The sequence below is a fragment of the Dromiciops gliroides genome, chromosome 4 (assembly GCF_019393635.1).
Source record: "Dromiciops gliroides isolate mDroGli1 chromosome 4, mDroGli1.pri, whole genome shotgun sequence".
Classification (NCBI taxonomy): Eukaryota; Metazoa; Chordata; class Mammalia; order Microbiotheria; family Microbiotheriidae; genus Dromiciops; species Dromiciops gliroides.
In genome coordinates, this window is record NC_057864.1 from 333,574,881 (window position 1) to 333,597,028 (window position 22,148).

The window sequence follows — 22,148 nt, forward strand, 5'->3', positions numbered from 1 at the left end:
CCATTCTCATTGCCTGGAAAGCATTTCCTTCTTATCTCTCAATGTATGAAACTATGTATTCACCGAAGGTGCTACATTGTCCCTAAAACTTTTTCTTGATGCCACAAGTTGTGCATGCCTTCTTCTTCCTCACTTTATTTTTTTCAGTATTACTAATCTAGTAGAGCCAGGGGAAATAATGTCAACATAAGCTATCTGGAATTCCTCAAAGTATTTCACTATGCTCATGATACCCTGTCAATGAGGAAGAGGTGGCCTGGATTCAGATCTGATTGAACAATGAACCACAATGATTAGTAATGATAGAACCTTAATGATTTGACCAAAAAGAAAAACCTGTATAAAGAAGTAGACATTATGCAAACTTTGAATAGACATCACCCTGTCATCTCAGAATTCATGGTAGTTAAATGGAAGAAATAAAGGGCATGGAGTGATAACATCCTCTTAATTTGAGAGGAACAGAATTGAAAGAGTTCCTGAAGTGTTAGGTAGCCTGAAGTGATCTAATATTGTACAGAAAAGTTATACTGGAAGGAATTCTCTGAAGGTATGTCCCAGTATTTTGCCCATGTTCCTTTTCTTTTCGACATTTTAATAAATGACCTTGATAGAGGCATAGATGTCATTGTAATCAAATTCGAAGGGAAAAAAAGCCTAAGAGGAAAACCAATACATTGGATAACAGAATTAGAATCTAAAAAGAACTCAACAAGCTGGAATAAAGGACTTAATCTAATAAGGTAAAATTTAATAGGGATAAACATGAAGTTTTATACTTGGGTTTAATAAAAAAAATCTGCAGAAATACCAGATATCAGAAATGTGACTAGAAATAAGTTCAAGTGAAAATGCTCAGGAGTGTTTGTGAACTGTGAGCTAAGTAGGTTAATAATATAGTATGGGAGCCCAACCCAAAAAACACTGAGCAAAAGCAAAGGAATATAGAGCATTCTACTAACAGTGCCAGGATTAGGGTAGTGGGGAATGGGGGAGATAAAAATTTAGATAAGACAGTTATCTTATCTGTTCTCAATCATCTTACAGTCTAATACAGAAAAAAAAGACCAAAATACTTCACCATAGTCAACAATATCATATGATAAGTGCATTCAGATTACAAAATTGTGAGCTCCATGAGTATTGAGGGGGAAGGTTCTTACTGACAGATATATAAAGCAGGGAAGATTTCATGGAGGATTGTCATTTGAGCAGAGAGTGCAAGAGAAAGAATACAGAGAGAGAGGGCAAAAGAGAGAGGAAGGAGAGAGAGAGAGACAGAGAGACAAAGTGACAGAGAGAGGAGAAACAGAAGGAGACAGAGACAGAGACAGAGACAGAGACAGAGACAGAGACAGAGACAGAGAGACAGAGAGACAGAGAGACAGAGAGAGAGAGAGCAAGCTAGCACCTCTGGTGTGAGGACTTGCTGAGCCCTTTTCAGGGTTGCTCAACCACCTGTGGTGCCTCAGGTCCCCCTACTAGGGGTGAGGCCCTGGCACATGTGTCTAATTGGCCTCCTTGCTTGTAAGCTGCTTCCCTCACTTTGAAATTAAACTGTCGTTTGAGTCCAAACTCTCTTATCTCTAGCATGTGCTGTTTGGCTCCAGCTATCCACAGATTACAGGCTGGTTTGGTCAGGTTGACACCAGTAAAACCATTTAAGCAGACAGGCTAAAAACCAGATTGAGAGTAACTGACAGGCATCCAACCCATCAGTGAGTTAAGGGAATGTCTACTCCAAGCATGGGAATATTTCCCCTGGTGGAATGGGTGGATGAGAACAATTTGTTCCGATAGCCATGCAGGTAGCTGAATCAGGCATCGAGGAGTGCTTAGAGCTTGGTCAGACATTGAAGATGCCAAGGTCATCCATTGCATCACAGGCCATAACCAGTCATCTTGATCTTTGTCCTGCCACTGGACTTTGATGATTCTGGAAAAGAGAATGAGGCTGATGACTTTGTGCAACTCTGTCACCCTTTTTGTACAATTAATTCTGCCTCACTTAAATCCAATTCACACTCAAATCAAAACATTACCCACCACATTGAGATATCACTGGTCATCTTCAAAAATGAAGGGCAAACAATTCCTCTAAGATGTCTTCCAAAATATACCACAACTCCTCAACCATAAAACACAGTCATACTTCCTATTAAAAACCATTATCTCTGTTCTTAGTGCAAATCCTAAACCCACTTTATTCAGTTCCCAACCTCTACATTCTCACTCACTCTCCCTGAATTCTTCACTCCCTAATTTTGTATAAACACCTAAGACCAGACTGACCTTCCCAGCTACCACATTCAAAGGGAGCTGTGGGAACTTAAGCAAAATTTTTAACCACTGTGGGCTTCAGTTTTCATATAAGGAAAAAGGGTGCCAACAATGCTTATGATGTCTAGTCCTTCATCTTATTGAAAACAATACACTTTTTCAATCATATTATCGAAACATGAATTAGTCTATAATTTATTTGTCCCCAAATCCAACAACTATTAACTGGGTGTGTTATACAACTCAGTTTAACATAACTCCTAATAAATGTGACTGTCCCAAAGTGGAATGATCTGCCTTTGAGGCAGAGAGACTGAGTTCCCTTTGCCTGGAGGTATCCAAGCAGGGAGTTGATGATAACTGCCAGTCATATCATGGAAGAGATTCTGCTTAATACAGGATGGATGAGATAAGGAGTCCTCCAATTCTTAGAGTCTAATATTATATCACGCTCCTTTAATTTAAGCTCCTCTGTTAGAATGTAATCATTTTGAGTAGTACTTTAATTTATGTATGTGTATACCCAGTACCTATCATAGGAATAGGCACATGGAAAAGACTTAATAACTGCATGTTAATAGGTTTATTTCTCTTAATTTGTCTCACCACTGACAATAGTATCTAGTGACAAGGATTGACTAGACCAACTGATGATATTTTTACAAGTGAGTGAGGGATATTAATTCCCCCAACTATATAAAGACACTGCCTTTCACATCTAGGTGATGGCCAATGTTACACTCTAGGGATAAGAAGTGAGTTGATAGAGCTCAAATGGTCAGGTCTAGGTCATATTTGATCACAGCATTCATCTTTATTTCCTTATTCTTCTCATTGTGATATGCATTGTGTGTGGGTTGCATACAGCATGAATTGTATGCTTGAACCAGTACACACTAATTCTGTTGTCAGAGGACCTAGGTTCAAACCTGCTTCTGATGCTTACTACTTTGGCTGAGCTTGGGCAAGTCTCTTAACCTCTGTCTTCAATTACCTCCTCTATAAAATAAAAGGTTGGACTAGGTCAGGACTTCTTAGCCTTTTTTAGTTAAGCTTTGGTAAGCTATAAACCCTTTCTTGGAGTAATGTTTTTAAAGAATTGAAGGAAATGCTAAATTTCATTTAGAGCTTAGGAAAAATAAAAATGTAATTATTTTTCCCATCCAAATTTACAAACTCCTTGAAATCTATTTTCGGACATCAGGTTATAAATCCCCAGGACTGGGGGATCTCTAAGGTTCCTAGACCTGTGACCTTATGATGACCTGTCACAGTGATGATGCAAGGAGAGAAAACTAAGAGATTAAAGAAACCAAGCTCACTACAGCTTCCCTACTTTTGCTCAGAGGAATGTATCATATGCAGGACAAGACACAATGTGTGTCATCTTCTGCCTCTCTGCATTGTGGTGCTCTCTTCTCCCTCCTGATACTGACAGTATGCTAAAGATTGAGAAGGCATCAAATAAAAAGAGACCAGTGTGACTGATGGCCATAATTCTAGAAATAGCAGTTAGGAGCTCCCACTTGGGGATTGTATTCTCTGATTAGTGAGGATTCTCCATAACTAGCTCAACCCAAACCCACCACACTGCTGTTCTCCTGTCATCTTCCTAGCATATGACTGTCCCAGCCCTCCTTTCCACTGCTTATTTTGGGCACTAGTAATCAAGTCCAACTACCTATGCCTGGGAAGGTCATGTCAATCAATTTCCCTATAGTTACATTCACTATCTTTCTTTCTTCCCAGTCCAAAGAATTCTTCCATTACCACAACTATATCATATGTGTTGTCTTCCTTAATAAAATGTGAGCCTCTTGAAGGCAAGGACTTTCTTTCCCTATTTGTATCCCCAGCACGCAGCAAAATTACAGGCACATAGCATGTGCTTAATAATCGCTTTTACAATCACTTATTCATTCATTCCATTTTCTCCTTCCTGCTCCAATACCCCCCAAAAATTTAATGTATTTGGCTGGGGAGTAATAGGCTTATTTCCAATCCCTCTACTTTCCTATTTCCATAGAAATTATTGCCTGGTGCATAAAATAACTAGAAACTAGAATCTCTGAAAGAAGACTCTGTAGCACAGTGGAAAGAATAGGAGCTCTCTAGATAGAGGAGCTGAATTCATATCCTGTCTCTGATATTTATTACCTTGAGCAAGTCATTTAACCACCCCAGTTTCCTCAACTATAAAATGTTCTATAAAAATTCTATGGTCCTTTCTACCTCTAGATTTATGATGCTCTGATAAGGAATTGACCTATGGTAGATGGAGGTAAAGGGAAAGGAATTCAGAAGGCATCATAACTTTGTTCACTACTTATTGTTAAGAAGGGTATTTAACCAGAATTCTCCAGTGTACAAAAAGGGGATCACTAATGTATTTTTTATATTGAGCCCTTCAATCAAAAAAGCTTTAGGGTACATACAAGCTAAATGATATCATTCCATAAAATACTTAAATAAGCTGCCAGCAGCAATAATAATGCATTCAGAGAAAAACTAGCATCATAAAACAGCATGTCTACCATTATATTGTCTAGATAAAGAAAAACACAAAGATGGTTCTTCCCATTGTTCCTAACATGAAAATTGTAAGAAAATTGCTTTAAAAACCACCTAATGTTCTTTCACAGATACAAAATTTTAATTATGGTCTCACCATACTTAGTTTTCCCAATAGGCTCCCCTCATATACCATGGGAAAAAGGGGGAATGGAGGAGGTGCATAAAAGTTATTGAAGGGGAGGGCTCCAAACATGGAAAGGAATGCTTAACATTATACCACATCATATAAACTAATTTGCTTCACAGAATTGATTTGTCTCTCCTTTTACTGCCAAACATTTTGAATAATTATTTCGCTTTGCAGTAAGGGAATAAGGATAAATAAAATCTTCCTATTCACTCAGGACTCACAGCATGTTAAAGTAGCTTCTGTATTCTAGTGGACAACATAACAAATTCAAGTTGAAAATAATCATCTGGGTACTATATACCAATCAAATCTATTAAATATTAAATTTGCAAATGTATGTCAACACTAGATTATCACTATCTTTTATATGTGTATATATACATGTATATATGTATTTATACACACACACACACACACACACACACATATATATATATATATATATATATATATATATATATATAGTGGTTCAGGATAATGGAAGATACATAGCATTTAAATTATGCAAGATAATATAAGGCCATTATCTAACACAATAAAGACAATTCCTCTCATTTATGTTATCAATTTCTTGATCCCTTAATTGCTTGTTCTTCCCCACCCCACCCCCACTGAAACTATTTTCTATATACCATTTCATTTCTCTCTTTGATTCTCCAGCACCTAACACTGTCTAGCACATAGTAGTTGCTTAACAAATGCTGATTGATTAAAGTTATACAGACTACAGTTTATGTCTTGTGGGGAGAAATTCTCTTAGTCTTGACTGGTATTAAAAGGACAGGGTGAAATTATAGAAAGAGAAGCTGCCAACTTCTTCAAACTCTCTCATATCATCCTTCTTTCACACAGTCACCAACCTAATTGAAGCCCTCATTACCTCTCACCTGGGCTGTTCCAGCAGCTTCCTAATTGATCTCTCTGCCTTCAGCTTCTTCCCTTCCCAATCCATCTTTCACACAACTACAAAGTGTTTTTCCTAAGCTCAGATCTAGCCATGTCATTCCCCTATAGCCAATAAATTCCTGTGGCTCCCTATTGCCTGTAGAATTAAATTTAATCTGCTCTATATAGTATTTAGAAATTTACCCCAAACTAGTTTTCCAGTCTCAATACATTACTTCCCTTCATGTGCTCTATGGTTTAGCTAAACTGGCCTCATTACTGTTCATCACACACTCCATCTTTCATCTCCTTGTCTTTGTATAGGTTGTCTTCCATCCCTGGCATGGGAAGCACTTTACATCTAAGTCTTGGAATCCCTAGTTCCTTTGACACTCAGATCAAGGGCCTTTTTTGTCTCATCTCCCCCTCTCACACCCCCAGCCCAGGTCTCTGGTCTTTACTAGTCTTGTGTGGTTGCCTTAAATTAGAAGCTTTTAGCACCAGTCTTTGGGCATGAAGCATTTATTAAAGAATAGTAAAGAGAGAACACGTGGAGTTCAGAAAGTTTAAGAAGAAGCCTATCTACCCAAGGGTTCAGCCTGGCCTCCTTCTTCTCCTTCCCTGCCACCACAGAAATAAAACAGAACCAGGGAGACAGCCTTACTTCCTATTTCCTGCCTCTCTCCCTGAAAGAGGCCATCTTTCAAGCTGATTGGTTAGATCGGTTCACTGTATTTTAGGGTGGTCTCCTTGAGTTCAAAGTCCTTAGCTTCTGAGAACAATACCCTATTTAGGGCCAGCCTGGTGTGGTTTCAATTTAATTAACTTTAAGTAGGTTCTCAGTCAGTCTCTCAGTCAGTCTCACTTAATTGAATCAATTCTAAATCAATCTCCATGTGCGACCTTTGGACATCTGCCAAATCCCATTATTTTCTCATGGTCTATTGTCAATGAAAGGCCTTAGGTGGATATTCTTCCTTCTCCTCTGAGAGTGATGGGGCATCGAACTTTGGATTTTAGAGCCTACCTCCCTATGGCTAGAGGGCTGGCACAGGGACTAGATCATTTTCAGACTGGAAAAGCACAGTGTGGGAGTATTGACTTCAAGTTGCTTTGATATATTTTCACTATTTTGAAATATGTCATTCAAACATATATATTTATATTTGAACTTAGAAGGAACAAGAATTAAAAAAAAGATGAAGGGATGAATTAGTCAAAGGGGGAATAGTGGGAGGGTTATGAACCATTGATCTTCTTGGTAAACTTATTTAACCCACATCCCTGTGCAGACAACAAAACATAATTATCTATAAAAGAATGCCACCAAGTAGAAAAATGACAGGTGCACTGAGAAACAAGGAGCCAGTACCTCAGAGCACCATATGGGTCATATGATTTTGAGTGGTGCACATGACAGGGGGATCAACATTTGAATGATAGCTACATATTCAGGTTCCTGACTGCTAGACAGGACCAGGCACTGGTCATATAAACACCTACTAGCCACAGTAAAAAAAAATCACTCCTTTGACCCAACTTCCACTTTCAGCTAGGGTCCATCACTTTCCTTACACTCCCCTGCCAAACTTAAAAAAATAATAATAATAATAGTCTTGAATTTTCTGCCTCCTCTTCCTCACTATACACTCATTCTTCAAATTCTTGTATTTGAGCTTCCAGTTCTTCCACTCTAGTCCAAACACTCTAACCAGCCAGTACTAAATTTGCAACATCCTGTGGGCTTTTTTCTATTCTCATTTTCCTTGGCCTCTCTGAAGTGCTCAATATTGTTGATGACCTCTTCTTTCTGCTACTGTGTATTCTGGTACTTATCCTCCCTTTCAGAGCTCTCTTTTTTAAAATTTTCCTTTGTTTTTCTTATCCTCCAACTCACCAAATGTGAATCTTCTACCAGAAACCTCTGCTTTGGTGACGTCATGCATGGACATGGCTTCAACTATCTCCTCAGCAGGTGTTTCCCAAATCCCCATCTGTGGCCCTGTCCTCATTTCTGAACTTTGGTCCCATATTTCCAACTTCTTACTGTGCATCTCCAATTGGATTATCCATGAATATTCCGATCAATGACTTAATCATTCACCATGTCCAAAATCAAAAGCATTTTCTTCTCTCCTTTAAACCAATCCTTCTTACTGAATTCTCTGTTTCTACTGATGATATGATTATTCTCTCTATTATCTCTGTGTTATCCTGGACTCTTACTGCTCCTCTTATGTCCAACTCAGCAACCAAGAACAGGTCATTTTGTCTTTATGATATATCTTGATTGATTTTCTCATTTCCACTCCGACTATCATCATCATAGCTCTTTCTGATGCTATCTTATCCCTTATCTGAACTATTATATATATATATATATATATATTAGATAGATAGGTATATAGATAGATAGATGATAGATAGATAGATAGAAAGATTAGTATCCAATCTAGCATTCATAACACTGCCAAAGTAAATTTCCCAATAAATAGATCACCCTCCTGTTTTAAATCTTACAGAGTGGTTCCCCAATTAAATTAGCCTGGAATTCAATGTCTCACAATCTGGTTTGAACCTATCTTTTCCCCCTTATTCTATATTACTCCAAATACTCAAGTTTTAAGCCAAGATGAGCAATTTGCCTTTCCATTCTCTTGTGCCCTTGGTTGTTTCTACTCCTTTGTACATTGCAGTGTCTACTACATAGAATGTCACACACACACACACACACACACACACACACACACACACCCCTTCACCTGCTGAAATTATTTCCTTTTTTAAGACCTAGTTCAGTTTCTGTCTCCTACATGAAAGCACCTTCCCTAGCCACCTGGCGATAAGTGATCTCTAATTAAGATTTTGCATACTACCCTAGACCTCTCTTAAGTATTTATCTATCATTTTGTGATACACATTATTATTATCTGTGCATTTATTTTATCTCCTTTTGGAATACATTCTGCTTGAAGGCAAGGGCTATGCAGTACTTTGATTTTAGTTCCCCAGTGCCTAGACTTCAGTTATTTCTTGTGGCATGAACTGAATTGAGCAACTACTCTTGAAATCATTGCCACCACCATATCCTGTCAGTAGAGGAGGAGCAGAGATTATGAGTTTGCTAAGACAGAGAGACATTAGTATGAGAATGTAGATTAGAAGAAGCAGATCAGAACTCTGCACAGTAAAGGCAAGAGTTCAGGATGATGGAGTTAGGAACCCAAGCAGTCAAACTGTTCATTAATGGTTAGACAGGTTTCAAAAGCCAAGGAAGGCGAAATATAGCATGACAAGCAATTCAAGGAAATAAGAGAAGAATGTGTATGGTGTCTACCATGTGGCAGGCATTATGCTATATGTTTTAAACAATTATTTCATTTAATCTTCATGATAATCCTGTGAAGTAACTGTTAATTTTATTTCCTATTTTGCAGTTGGAGACACTAAAGGGAAAAGAGGTTAAGGGATTTGACCAGGATCAAGGCCAGATTTGAACTCAGATCTTCTTGATTCTGGACACAGCATTCTAGCCACTCTACCCCCAGGTGCCTCTAAAGTCATCAAGGTGCCAACAACAAGAGAACTATGAAGCAAATCTATGTCTGGGGTGAGGTAATATTTCTCCTGGGGACTTATATATTCTCTTCTATGACTAGAATTTATCCATGTGTGAGAATACTTAAGCCTACTGAGGTGATTGTATTGGGTAGAGAAAGAACAGTGGTGGGTTTTGGCAATTCAGGATCCTTAATTGGAAAGTTTTTCCTCTTTTTATCAACAAGTTAAAGCAGAGTTGCCAGTAAAGCTTACTAAACACCAAGGGATGTAAATTAATAGAATAGAACCTATTTGTCTAAGAAACTGATAAAGTTTAGAACATGAAATAAGATTTTGAACAGGCTAGACAGCCCAGGGGAGAGAAAAAAAAGTCAAGAGAAAAAATATTGAAGAAAAGAAATTCAGAAAACCAGGCATAGTACATTCTCTATAACTTTAAGGGTCTTCAAAACCACTATAATTATTAGTTTTGACTTGGACCAAAAAGAAGAAATAAGCCTCACTTCAATACCTAGAATACTACCCAAAACCCCCCACTTCCCCTGTACCAACACACACACACAAACACACACATACACACACACACACACAAATTCCATGCATATCTCATGCCTTTTCTTTAAGGCCCAGCTTAGTTCTGCCAATATATCCTTATTCCCCATATTCAAATCTTGAATACAACTCCGAACCTCTTGTGTAATCATATATCATACCTTTCTCTTATTATCTCTGTAATCTTTGGGGAGTGATGAAGATTTAAGGGAATGATCTCAGGATTCAAATCATAAGGCCTCATGAGAGCTGTATCCTCAAGACACTCCACTTTAGAATTAGGGGTAAATCCTCCATAAGATCCCAGGATGCTGCTTTGCTACTACTGAGGTTGGTAAGTTGGAGAAGGGAATAGGTTGAGGCCAAGCTAGAGAGAATTTCATCCAAGGTACAGCTTTTAGTATAGAAAGCATGATGTTACCTTATGTAGCTGCCTACTTTAGTTAATTTTTCTTGCTAACTATATTTTAAAACCAATTATTTTGACCATGTGAAGAAGTGAAAGGTCTGTCAGTGTCATCTAAACTTTAGCACTCTGGAGAGAAACCTTAAGTCACCCAATGCTAGATACAATACTGGGCCCATGCAAACATAATGTTGCCATCAACTCAGGAAAACAGAAAAATTCAGCAAGTCTTAGCAAAAAAAAAAATAAACCCACAAAATTTTAAAGTGTATTTTTAAAAAGACAATTTCCTTCTTATTCCTCTAAAGTGAAATTAGTGCTGAAAGCAAATGCAGAGGTTCTTAAAAATAAATCAGTAAAAAGTCATATTTATGACTTTGGCTGGAAGTAAGGGTGACATTTTAAAAGGTTAAATTAGATTAATTAATTAAAAACATTGCATACAAACATCAATTCAATCATCCTGAAAATAAGTCCTATTTTTTAGTTACTTTTATTCCCCAAAAGTATTCCCTAAAGTAAAGGATCCCAAGCTGGCAGGTAGAAAAGGATGACTAGAGAGAGAGAGAGAGAAAGAGATAACATGGGGGGGCAGCTAGGTGATGCAATGGATAAAGCACCAGCCCTGGATTCAGGAGGACCTGAGTTCAAATCCAGCTTCAGACACTTGACACTTACTAGGTCTGTGACCCTGGGAAAATCACTATCATTGCCTTGCAAAAAAAAAAATCAAAGAGACATCATGACATAGAAGAAATATAATATAATGATGGAATTTTTTAAAATAAGAATGAATGCAAATTGAAACTAACCATTATACTTCATCAAAAACTTGTCAGCATTGAGAGGGCATTTTGTGTTTGTTTTTTGCCTTACAGTTAAACTTTGAATTTTGCATAATGGCTCTTCAATTTAGTGCCATATTTATTAATCAGGATTAAAGTCCAGTAGGAGGATGTTTTGACATTAAGGAAGACACTAATGCTGGGGGGAAAAAATCAAGGAACAGGTACCAGGTCTCTAAGACCCAAAGGAATATAACAATGTCCCCCATGCCCTACTGTCTCCTTCTTGACTCAGTATTCATGAGGAATTTATATTCCTGAGGAGAAATATTTTTAAATGGAGAGGGGAGATTTAAAATCCTACTAATCAATGAGGGGATTATTAAAAATTAGAGTTATGGTAATATTCTCCAGAATCCCCACATATAAGGACAACTGAGAGAACAAGAAAGGATGAAGTAAGCACAAAATCATTTCCTAAGCTTTTAGATGATGTTATACACTAGAAGGAAGAATGTATAAGGAAAAAGAATAAAATGAAACATTTTCTCAAGGGGTATTACAACATAATGTCAATGAAATTAGTAAAATGAATGAGATACAGGAGGCAAAGAGAATTCAGTTCTGTATTATTATCTAAATTGGAGAAAGAAGGGTAAAAAAGAGAATAACAATGAAAGTAAACTCAAGTAATTTGGAATTGGACAAGGTATAGAGTAGGAGGCAGTTGGAAACAGATTGTTATTACTATTATTGCTATTGTTCTTATTCTTGTTTGGAGGAGAGGGAAAAAGGAAAACAAACCCCAGAACAAAGAAGAAGAAAACAAGAAAAATATATACAAGTTTAAAGGAAGGGAAATTATAAACTAAAATGTAAATGTATTAAACCCCACCAATAAAAAGAAAAAAGAATGGAGAAATGGATAATTTTGGGTGGATGTGCATAAAAATATTATATATATACATATACATATATATATATATAGTCAGTGAAATTTAAAGGATGGAAAATAAGTTAATATGCTTCAACCAAATTATTTTTGGGGGGAAAGGCTTGCAATTTTGATTTCAGATAAAGTAAAAATAAAATCCAATAATGTCAGGAAATGAAACAGGGATATTTTTAAAGCAATAGGGCTTAAAATAAATTCAAAATAATATATCCTTCATTTCAGCGAGATAGCTATTTAAAGTGTTGCCTTATTGGGCATAGAAAGACAGAAACAGAGAGATACAGAGAGAGGCACCAAGACAAAGAGAAACAGAGAAAGAGAGCCAGAGAGATGGAGAAAGAAAGAAATGGAATTCTTGACTTGCAAAGACTCCAAACAAAAGCAACAAAATATAAGCAAATAAGTTCAATTATCTTGAAAAGACTTAGTAATGAAAGTCACTTTATCATATTTCTAGACTCTTTAAAAAATAATAAAAGTACATTAAGAGATAAAAGAAACAAAACAGAGGGTTCATCATGGGACAAAAAGGATCTAAGGGGTCAAAGCTTTTTTAAAAGATCTTAAAGAATCAGGAAGAAAGACCCTAATAGTTTGTGGTCTAAATTCCATGGTCCTCCACAAGTTAATCAATACTTCACTGAGAAGAAGACATTCTGGGAAGATAAACAAGCAGGGAGAAGCGAAGAAAGAAACCAAGGGAAATTGAAGATTCAAAACAGTTTACCCTTGGAGTGAGAAGAAATAGGTTTTTCATTTACTTACTAAGTATCAAGACTATGGGATAACAGTGTAAAAGCAGTAGAGGAGAGAGACTGAGGTCAGTGCAGATGGAAGGTGGGATTTTCCCAAGAAGATAATGTTAAAGGATGTCATTAAAGAATTTCTCATGTTGGTGTGGCAGGGGATGGCAGAGGCAGAAAGAATGTGAAATGGACACAACAAGATACCACCTTCTCTGAAAATGGATTGTGCTTCCTGTGACTTCAACCCATCCTGGGAACAGAAATATGTGCAATCACAGGGGTAGAATATCAAAGAATATCAAAAGAAAAAATGGGGGGAAATGTAAAGGAAGGAGGTTTATTAGTATCAGATCTTAAACTGTATTTTAAGGCAGTAATTTTCAAAACTATCTGGTATTGCCAAAGAAATAGAAAGGAATAGAGTAGGCATACAATTTAAAGCAGTAAATAAACATAATAACCTTGTGTTGACAAGTGTAAAGACTTAAGATTTTGGGATAAGAATTCATTATTTGGTAAAAATTTGGGGGGAAACTGGAAAGCAGTATGGCAGGAACAGGGTATTGACCAGTATTTCACACCCATTTACCAAGATAGGGTCAAAATGGATACATGGCCTATGTACAAGGAGAGATTTTACAAGAAAATTAGAACATGGAATATATTACTTATCAGACATAGATATGTGAACAATTTATGAATAAACACGAGATAGCAAAATTAGGTACAAATGGATAATTTTCATTGCATTAAATTAAAAAGGGGTTGCACAAATAAAATAAATATAACCAAGATTAGAAGAAAAGCAGAAAATTACAGTGTGGGGGGGATTTATAGATAGTTAATCAGAAAAAAAGTCTCATATCTACAATATATAAAGAACTTTGTCAAATATGTAAGAATGCAAGTCACTCCTCAATTCATAAAGGATCATAGGATTTGAACAGGAAGTTTTCCAAAGAAGAATTCAAAACAATTTATAATCATATAAAAATGCTCTAAATTATTAGTGATTAGAGAAATGAAGGTTAAAACAATTTTAATGTCTAACTTTACACCTACCAGATTGGCTAAAATGAAAAGAGGGGAAAGTGACAAATGTCAGAGAGGATATGGAAAAATTGGGACACATTCATTATTGATGGAATTATGAAATGATCCAACCATTTTGGAGAGCAATTTGAAATTTGAAATTGTGACCAAAAAGTTATTAAAGTACCTATACTCTTTGACCCAGTGATACCTCCCCTTGGTCATTTTCCAAAGATGAATAGGTAAAAAGGAAAAGAACTATATATTCTAGAATATTTATAGCAGCTCTCTTTGTGGTAACAAAGAACTAGAAATTATAGCGATGCCTGTCAATCAGGGAATGGCTGAACAAGTTGTGGTACAGAATTGTGATGGAATACTACTGTGCTATAAGAAATTATGAGCTCAGTGATTTTAGAAAAACATAGAAATACTTGCATGCATATATGATTAATTATGATATTGATGATTGATACATATTCTTAAACATTTTTTCTTTAGACTCTGTATAACCCTCATGAGAGGTTAAGCTTCTAGTGTACCAAACTGGAACACTCCTCTTTATTTTGTTTTTATGTTAGTACATGTATAGATCTTATCCTAGTCTCCTTTCCACTTGTGTATTTATTTTATTCTTTTTTGGTTTATTTCAGAAACAACTTTGTATAGTAGACATAAATCTGATCTCACAGCCAGGAAAACCTATGGCTTTGAATCTGACACATGATGCCTGTGTGACCCTAGGCAAGTCAGTCATATTTATTTATTTATTTTTGTTGTTGTTGTTGAGGCAATTGGGGTTAAGTGACTGGCCCAGGGTCACACAGCTAGTAAGTGTCTGAGGCCGGATTTGAACTCAGGTACTCCTGAATCCAGGGCCGGTGCTTATCCACTGCGCCATCTAGCTGCCCCAAGTCAGTCATATTTATAAGTTGTATTTATATTAGACAAAATAACTTCTTTGTTTAGTCATTCTTAAAACAATATTGCTTGTGACCCTGGGCAAATCACTTAACCCTCATTACCCCACAAAAAAACAAAAACAACAAAAAAACCCAATATTGCTATTACTATATACAGTGTCCTCTTGTTCTGCTCACTTCTTTCTTAATTTCCAATACTTTGCTCTCACAAAAAGAAGTACTATAAATATTTTTGTACATATAGGTCCCCGTCATTTTTTATTTGATCTATTTGGGGTACAGATCTTTTTGTGGTATTGCCGGGGCAAAGGGTATGTGCTTATTTATAGACCTTGTTGGCACAGTTCCAAATTCTTCTCCCAAATGTTTGGACCAGTTCTCAACCCCACCAATAGTTCATGACTGTACCTATTTGCCCTCATTCTCTCCAGCATTTGTAATTTCTGATGTGTGAGGTAGCACTTCAGAGATGTTTTAATTTGCATTTCTATAATCAATAGTGATTTAAATCATTTTTTCATATGACTATAGATAGCTTTGATTTCTTCTTCTGAAAACTGCCTCTGCATATCATTTGACCATTTATCAATTGGAAAATGTCTCTTTTTTTTATAAATTTGACTCAATTTCCCTTGTATTTGAGAAATGAGGCCATTATCAAAGAAACAATGTAAAAATTTTTATATTACACCATTGTCTATTGTTATTTAGTTGTTTTCAGTCATGTTTGAGTCTGTGACCTCTTTGGGGGGACTTTCTTGGCAAAAAATAAGGAGTGTTTGTTACTTCCTTTCCCAGATCATTTTGCAGATAAAGAAACTGAGGCACACAGAGCTAAAGTACTTGCACATAGTCACATAGCTAGTCAGTGTCTAAGTTCAGATCTGAACTCAGGGCTTCCTAACTCCAGGTCCAGTACTCTATACATTGTGTAACCTAGTTGTCCTATTATCTATAGTACCTTTTAACAATATTTAACACACCTGTGGGAATAAATTAGCATCAATCCTAAACAAAACTAATCTCATGGAAGGTGATAATTTGAAAGGGGGAATAAAAATCAATACAAAAGGAATAGTTGGGTAAATACTCATTCTTTCTTTTCTTCTCTTCCCACCATGGATAAAAGAGTTCATTCTTTGCATACCATGCTCTTCTTCTCCCACAGGGTAGCATAAAGATATAAGGTTCCCAGATGGCCCTGCTTCTACCTTCACCACCTTTTTCACTGTAGACTGTAGACATTCGTTGGACTCCCAGAATCCAATTAGCCCATACCTGGCTACAAAAATTATCTCATCCTTTAGCCTATGGATAAAATGAGCCTGTGTCCATGTAGATCACTCTCTCTGGGGTATTTTTAGGAAAACTAAGGAAAAAAATAAGGGCAGCTAGGTGGCACAAGTCATTTACCTTTGTTTGCCTCAGTTCCTTATCTGTAAAATGAGCAGAAAATTGAAATGGCAAACCACTCCAGTATTTTTGCCAAGACTGAAATGGGGTAATGGAAAGTCAGATATGACTAAGAAGAATGGAACAACAGCAACAACAAAAAAGACCTAAAAAAATTTGATAAAATTTATAAGAGATCAGAACATCTAGGTAAGTAAATTCTTAATGTTGGGTACAAAGATCTATCCCCATGCCCTATTCTTTGTATTTCCTGATAACTACTTCTTCCATTTTATTTTGCCAGCTATAAATTAATTACATAAATGCATACAAATATGTATATACAAACATATGTGTATGTGTATAGATACATAGATACATACACATACACATACACATACACATACATATACCCACAGGCATGAGATAGTCAGGGAGACCTTCCTCTGACCCTGTTTTCCATTTTGTTATGCATGTCCCAGGAGGGAAGGCAGCAAGGGATTAGGCCAGAGGACTTTCTTCTGCCCCAAAGTAATTTCCCCCAGTACCAGGACACTTAAACTTCACACCGTGCCTACTTGGTCCCCATCCCCAGGTGAGAAGAGGAACTTATTCCCATTTCAGTCAATCTTGCCACCCCTAAGTTCCAACCAAACACCACCTACCCCTCTGAAATACCTGTTTATATCTGCTTCCTCCCTGCCTCCTGAAGGAAGAATTTTAGAGGCCAGAAAAGTGACTTCTTTAAGGCAACTTCCAGTTCCAGCTGCCAACATGATCTACATACTGGAATGTGGAGAATCTCCAATACAAAAAGGAGCAAGCTTCCCTTTGACCTCATGCCTTCCATCTCCTTCTGCACCTGTCTTTTGAGGAAAGAGGAAGAGGAAAATCAGTGAGTAACAGGATTTCCATCCCCTGCTGCACTGTTTCCTACCTAATCTCTAGTCATGGAGGAAAGAGGAGTAGTAAAACAACAAATGGAGCCTCTCACCTCAGTAGCTCAATGTATGCCTTCCATGTCATTCTCCATTTGTTTGCAGCTAAATCTCCAGCTCCCTCTCAAAATAGGAGTGGTGCCTTGCACTCAGTGATGAACATTTCACACCTGGTTGTACCCTGCACATCCCAATGATTCTGAACCCGTCAGTCATCATCCAAACCCATGCCTTATCATACAATTTCTTATTCCCTTTCCTTCACCTTTCCACCCTACAGTTCCAAACAAACACCATCCACCACTTTCACTATGTCCTTTGAAATGTCTTTTCTATAGACAACAAACTTCTCTTCATCCTAAATCTTTTTTTCTTTTCCCACTTACATTTTCTAGATATTCTAAGACTTGATTCCTTCATCATTATACAGCCTCCCTGCCCTTTCTAGTACTTGCTACACCTTTACTCATTCTCCTTGGCTCACTGGTTGATGTGGGAGAGTTGTAACAGTTGCTCTCCATTTATAATTTAAGGTCCTCCCCCTGCCTCTGTCAATCACTAACCTCTCCTCCTTTAAAGATCTTGAAATTCATATCTACCATCCAATAGAAATCTCAATAACTATTATCTACTGACCTCCAGGTAAATTCTCTTCCCTTCTCAAGAAGTTTGGTACCCATCTCATAACTTTTCTCTCCTGCCTCTCCAAGTCTTGCCCTAATACTAGGTAACTCATTATACATACTAAATCTTGCTCAAATACCCTAAAAAATCAATTCCTAAACCTACTTACTTCCCATGACCTACTTCTCCATGCAACCTCAGCCACACCCAAAATAGTCATACCCTTAATCCTGCTATCACCCATATATGCATCAACTCCATGTTCAAAAATTTAATCTCCTTATCTAAACATAAACTATTGGCTTTCCACTTCTTCTTTTGCCTTTCCTTACCAAATTCTATACTTCATCCATACTCCAACCTTCAATTTCTTGATCATTTAGTTCTCTCCCAGGGTATCTCTCATATACAATTATTCTCTCCTCTTTTCCCCACCTTGATCCCTTAGGGAATCAGCTTAACTGTACATTGTCATCTTCTCTTGAGTTGCTTTTATTGTAATGTCTGTTGTACCCTATTGGCAAGTCTTAGCCTTGGATCAGTCCTACCATTTGCTCCTACACACAGAAACAGAGAGAGAGAGAGAGAGAGAGAGAGAGAGAGAGAGAGAGAGAGAGAGAGAGAGAGAGAGAGAGAGAGAGGAGAGAGGAGAGAGATGAACGTAGGTGAATAAAATTGCATAGGTCTATTGATCTGGTTGAGTCCACTACAAATTTCTGTTACACAATCTCAAATGGGCCCTCAGTGCTGCTAGGCAATCCTATTTAAATACTACCCTTATCAACTTGATATCTCATTTTCCACAGTGGCTCTTCCCAAACTTTTCATCCCCCCTCAAATGCCCCATGTCTCCCACTCTCCAATCCTCTCAGATGAGAATCTTGCCTCATATTTTACAGGAAAAAATGAGGCCTCTCATCAAGAGTTCCCTCTTTTCTCCTCTATCTCATCTCATATCATTTATATGCCTTCTGCCACTTTTCTACTTCTCCACCCTGTCTCACTTGAAGAGGTGGATTTATTCCTCTACCTTCACAAGCAATCTCATTTTATCCTATCTCCTGCAACAGATTTCCCTCCCTAGTCATCCCCACCCTATCATTTATTTTCAGTCACTCTTTGTTTACTGGTTCTTTTCCTACCACCAACAAACATGTCCTTGTCTTCCCCATCCTCAAAAAACCTTCACTTGATCTTTCTATCCATGCTAACTGCTATCCTATATCTCTATCTGCCCTTTGTGGCTAAACTCCTATAAGAGGCTACCTACAATAGGTACCACCACTTTCTCTCCTCTCACTCTCTTTTTAACCTCTTACAATCCATCTTCCAATCTTACCATTACACTGAAAGTGCTTGCTCCAAAGTTACCAATGATCTCTTAACTGTCTAATCTGAAAGCTTCAATTCTTGTTCTCCTTGAATTCTGTAGACTTTGACACCATTGATCCCACTCTCCTTGACTCCTCTTGTTCTCTAGCTGTTTTGGATACCACTTTCTCCTGGTTATCCTTTGAGCTATCAGACAAGTCATTTTCTTCTTTACTAGAGCCTCATCCAGATGATGTCCTCTAACCATAAGCCTCCTCAAGGGTTCTATCCTGGGCATTCATCTCTTCTTCATTTATACTACTTTGCTTGGTAATCCCATCAGTTTCTGTGGATTTAATTACCGTCCATATGCTTATGATTCTCAAATCTACCTATCCTGCCCTAAACTCTCTGCTGACCTCCAATCTCACATCTCAAATGACTTTCAGACATCTCAAATCAGATGTCTAAAACTCAACGTATCCAAATCTGAACTCATTATCTTTCCTCCTAAGCCCTCCCTGGCTCTTACCTTCTCTATTATTGTAGAGGGCTATATCATGCTCTGGTTCCCTCAGGCTTACAACCTAGGTAAATAATTGATTCCTTACTATTTCTCACCCTTCATATCAAAACTGTTGCCAAGGCCTGCCTATTTGACTTCTGCAGCATCTCTTGAATACAATACCTTCTCTTCTCTGACACTGCCACTACTCCAGTGCAGGCCCTCATCTCCTTGTGCCTGAATTATTACAATAGCCTGCTGGTGGGTCAGTCTGCTTCATGTCTCTCTCCAATCCATCTTCCATTCAGCCACCAAAGTGATTTTCCTAAAGCACAGGTATGATCATGTAACCACAAACACACACACACACACACACACACACACACACACACACACACACACAAACATTCTCGATAAACTCCAGTGGCTCCCTATCACCTCTAAAATCAAATACAAACTCCTCTGTTTGGAATTCCAAGTCCTTCATAACACAGCCCCCTCTTACCTTTACAGGTTTCATCTCTTTAGCAGCTTTGTTACATTGCAGCCTCTTCCCTCTGACTCCAACTGGCAGCTCTCACAGCTATGCATTAGACTTCTTGAGGCAGACTCTCTTTTGTCTGCTCTGAAGGTTATTCACAATCTCTCACTGCTGGGGAAATACTGCCCTCTAGCTCCAAGATTGTGATAGCTATAGTGTCTTCCAGAGCTGAGAGGACCACAATCCAGGTATTATTCAGTGACATCTTAACCCTTACCCCTCCTAAGGAGCAGACGCTATGACCATATCACACCTTGATGATGATGTTCCAGGTATCTCATTTACTGAGGAATGTAAGCTTGTGTACCTTCTATTTACATATTTTCAGTTAAGTTTAATCTTGTATAGGTCATATGGCATAGTGATAAAGTGACTTGGAGTCAAGAAGATCTGGATTCAGATTCTGTTTCAGATCATTGTTGTTTTCATGACCATAGGTAAGTCACTTACCATTTCTGATCTTGAGTTCTTTATCTGAAAAAATGGATATAATAATTCCTACAATACCTACGTCATGGAGTTTTGGTAAGCTCAAATGAGAAGATAACTTAAAAGTTCTTTGCAAATTATAAAGTACCCTATAAATATCAGTTTTAGAATGAAATGTGATGTATTTTCCATAATATTAGTTAAGGAAATGGCATGTGTCATGAAAATTAGTCTTTTCCCATTGTGTTTCTTTATATCCTTGTAGGTTTTTTTACTAGATATCTTTTATTAAATAAAGCTTCCTTTTTTCTTTCTCAAACAAAATACATTTCAAAAAGAGAGAGATGCAAACAAGGAAGGTCACTGTAGCCATCAAACATATGGAGAGACAACAAGAGAAGATGTTTTTGAAAATCACATTTGACATTATTGATGTGAACAGAAATACAACCCATTCACAAATCTTGAAAGATGTCCCATTATAACTATTAAATGGTCCTAATTATATAAACAATCAGCATTTTAGTATTAAAAATAGAACATAAAAATAGACATTGATAATGACAGACATTCAGTTTGAGTGTTGTGTTTGCTCTGAAGCTTCTATGTTGTCATCAGAACTACTTTATGCTTCATTTCAGATACTGGCAAGACAACTGTGGTTGGAGGAATTCTGGGGTAGGAGAATCACCCAGTAGATCATTTTCATTCATCTGTAAGTGATTCTAAATTCACCTCTTATCCTTGGAGGAAGCTATTAATCATTTTCCAAAGCATTAATGGATAGCCATGATCCTGCCAGCTGGCAAAAAGAAAATGGCAGCTGCCACAGTATGGGGGCACTATTCATAGTGCTATGGAACCCAGCCAGAGCCAGTGGCATAACATGAAGGCCCATACGGCTGGTGTATTTTCTAATCAGCAAGGGCTAAAAGGTCATTGTGTATCAGTAAAGGAGCATTTAAAAGACAGCTTTTAGCCCATGGATGACAAATTTCAGATTAATTTATTAAAAAGGAATTATTAATAACAGGAACATTTTTAGCTCTTAGAAAATTTATTTCAGTAATACCTCTAAAGTCTGGTGCCCTGATATCTTTATTGCCTGTCAAATTTTATGCCAATCTATTACTCAATTTAGCAACATCAACCTTTGTTTACATTCACATTTTTCAAAATTTAAAATAAAAATCATGAGAGAAGGGCTCATATTTGCCATTTCCCTCTGCCACCAGGAGTCAGTATGACAGAGTAGAAATAATACTGAAATTGGAGACAGAGGACAGGAGCTGGAACTGTGTCTCTGATGAACACTACCTATGTGACCTTCAGTAAATCCTTCAATTCTCTGGCTCATTCATAAATTGAAGAAGGTAAGACTAATTATCTCAAAGGTCTCTTCCAGGTCTTCAAATAGCAGCATCAATATCTGTTGGTATTTGCTGAGGGATCCAGATAGGATCCCCTCAATAGTAGAATGCAGAAGCCAAAAAGTCATGTGTACACAGGATGAGGCAATCAAATTTCTAGCCTGATCTAGTCACCCCATCCTATCTTTAACAGCCATTTTATCATGAAT

At 37.3% G+C, this 22,148-nt stretch overlaps 1 long non-coding RNA gene across 1 annotated transcript; it reads right to left on the reverse strand.

Annotated features, from left to right (window-relative positions):
* Positions 1 to 1,356: 1,356 nt before the first annotated feature.
* LOC122726820 lies at positions 1,357 to 20,214 on the reverse strand. Its single transcript, XR_006352822.1, has 3 exons — positions 20,105 to 20,214; positions 16,900 to 17,087; positions 1,357 to 1,936 (listed from the first exon to the last, which is right to left on the reverse strand). It is a non-coding gene; the product is annotated as an uncharacterized LOC122726820 (long non-coding RNA).
* Positions 20,215 to 22,148: the final 1,934 nt, after the last annotated feature.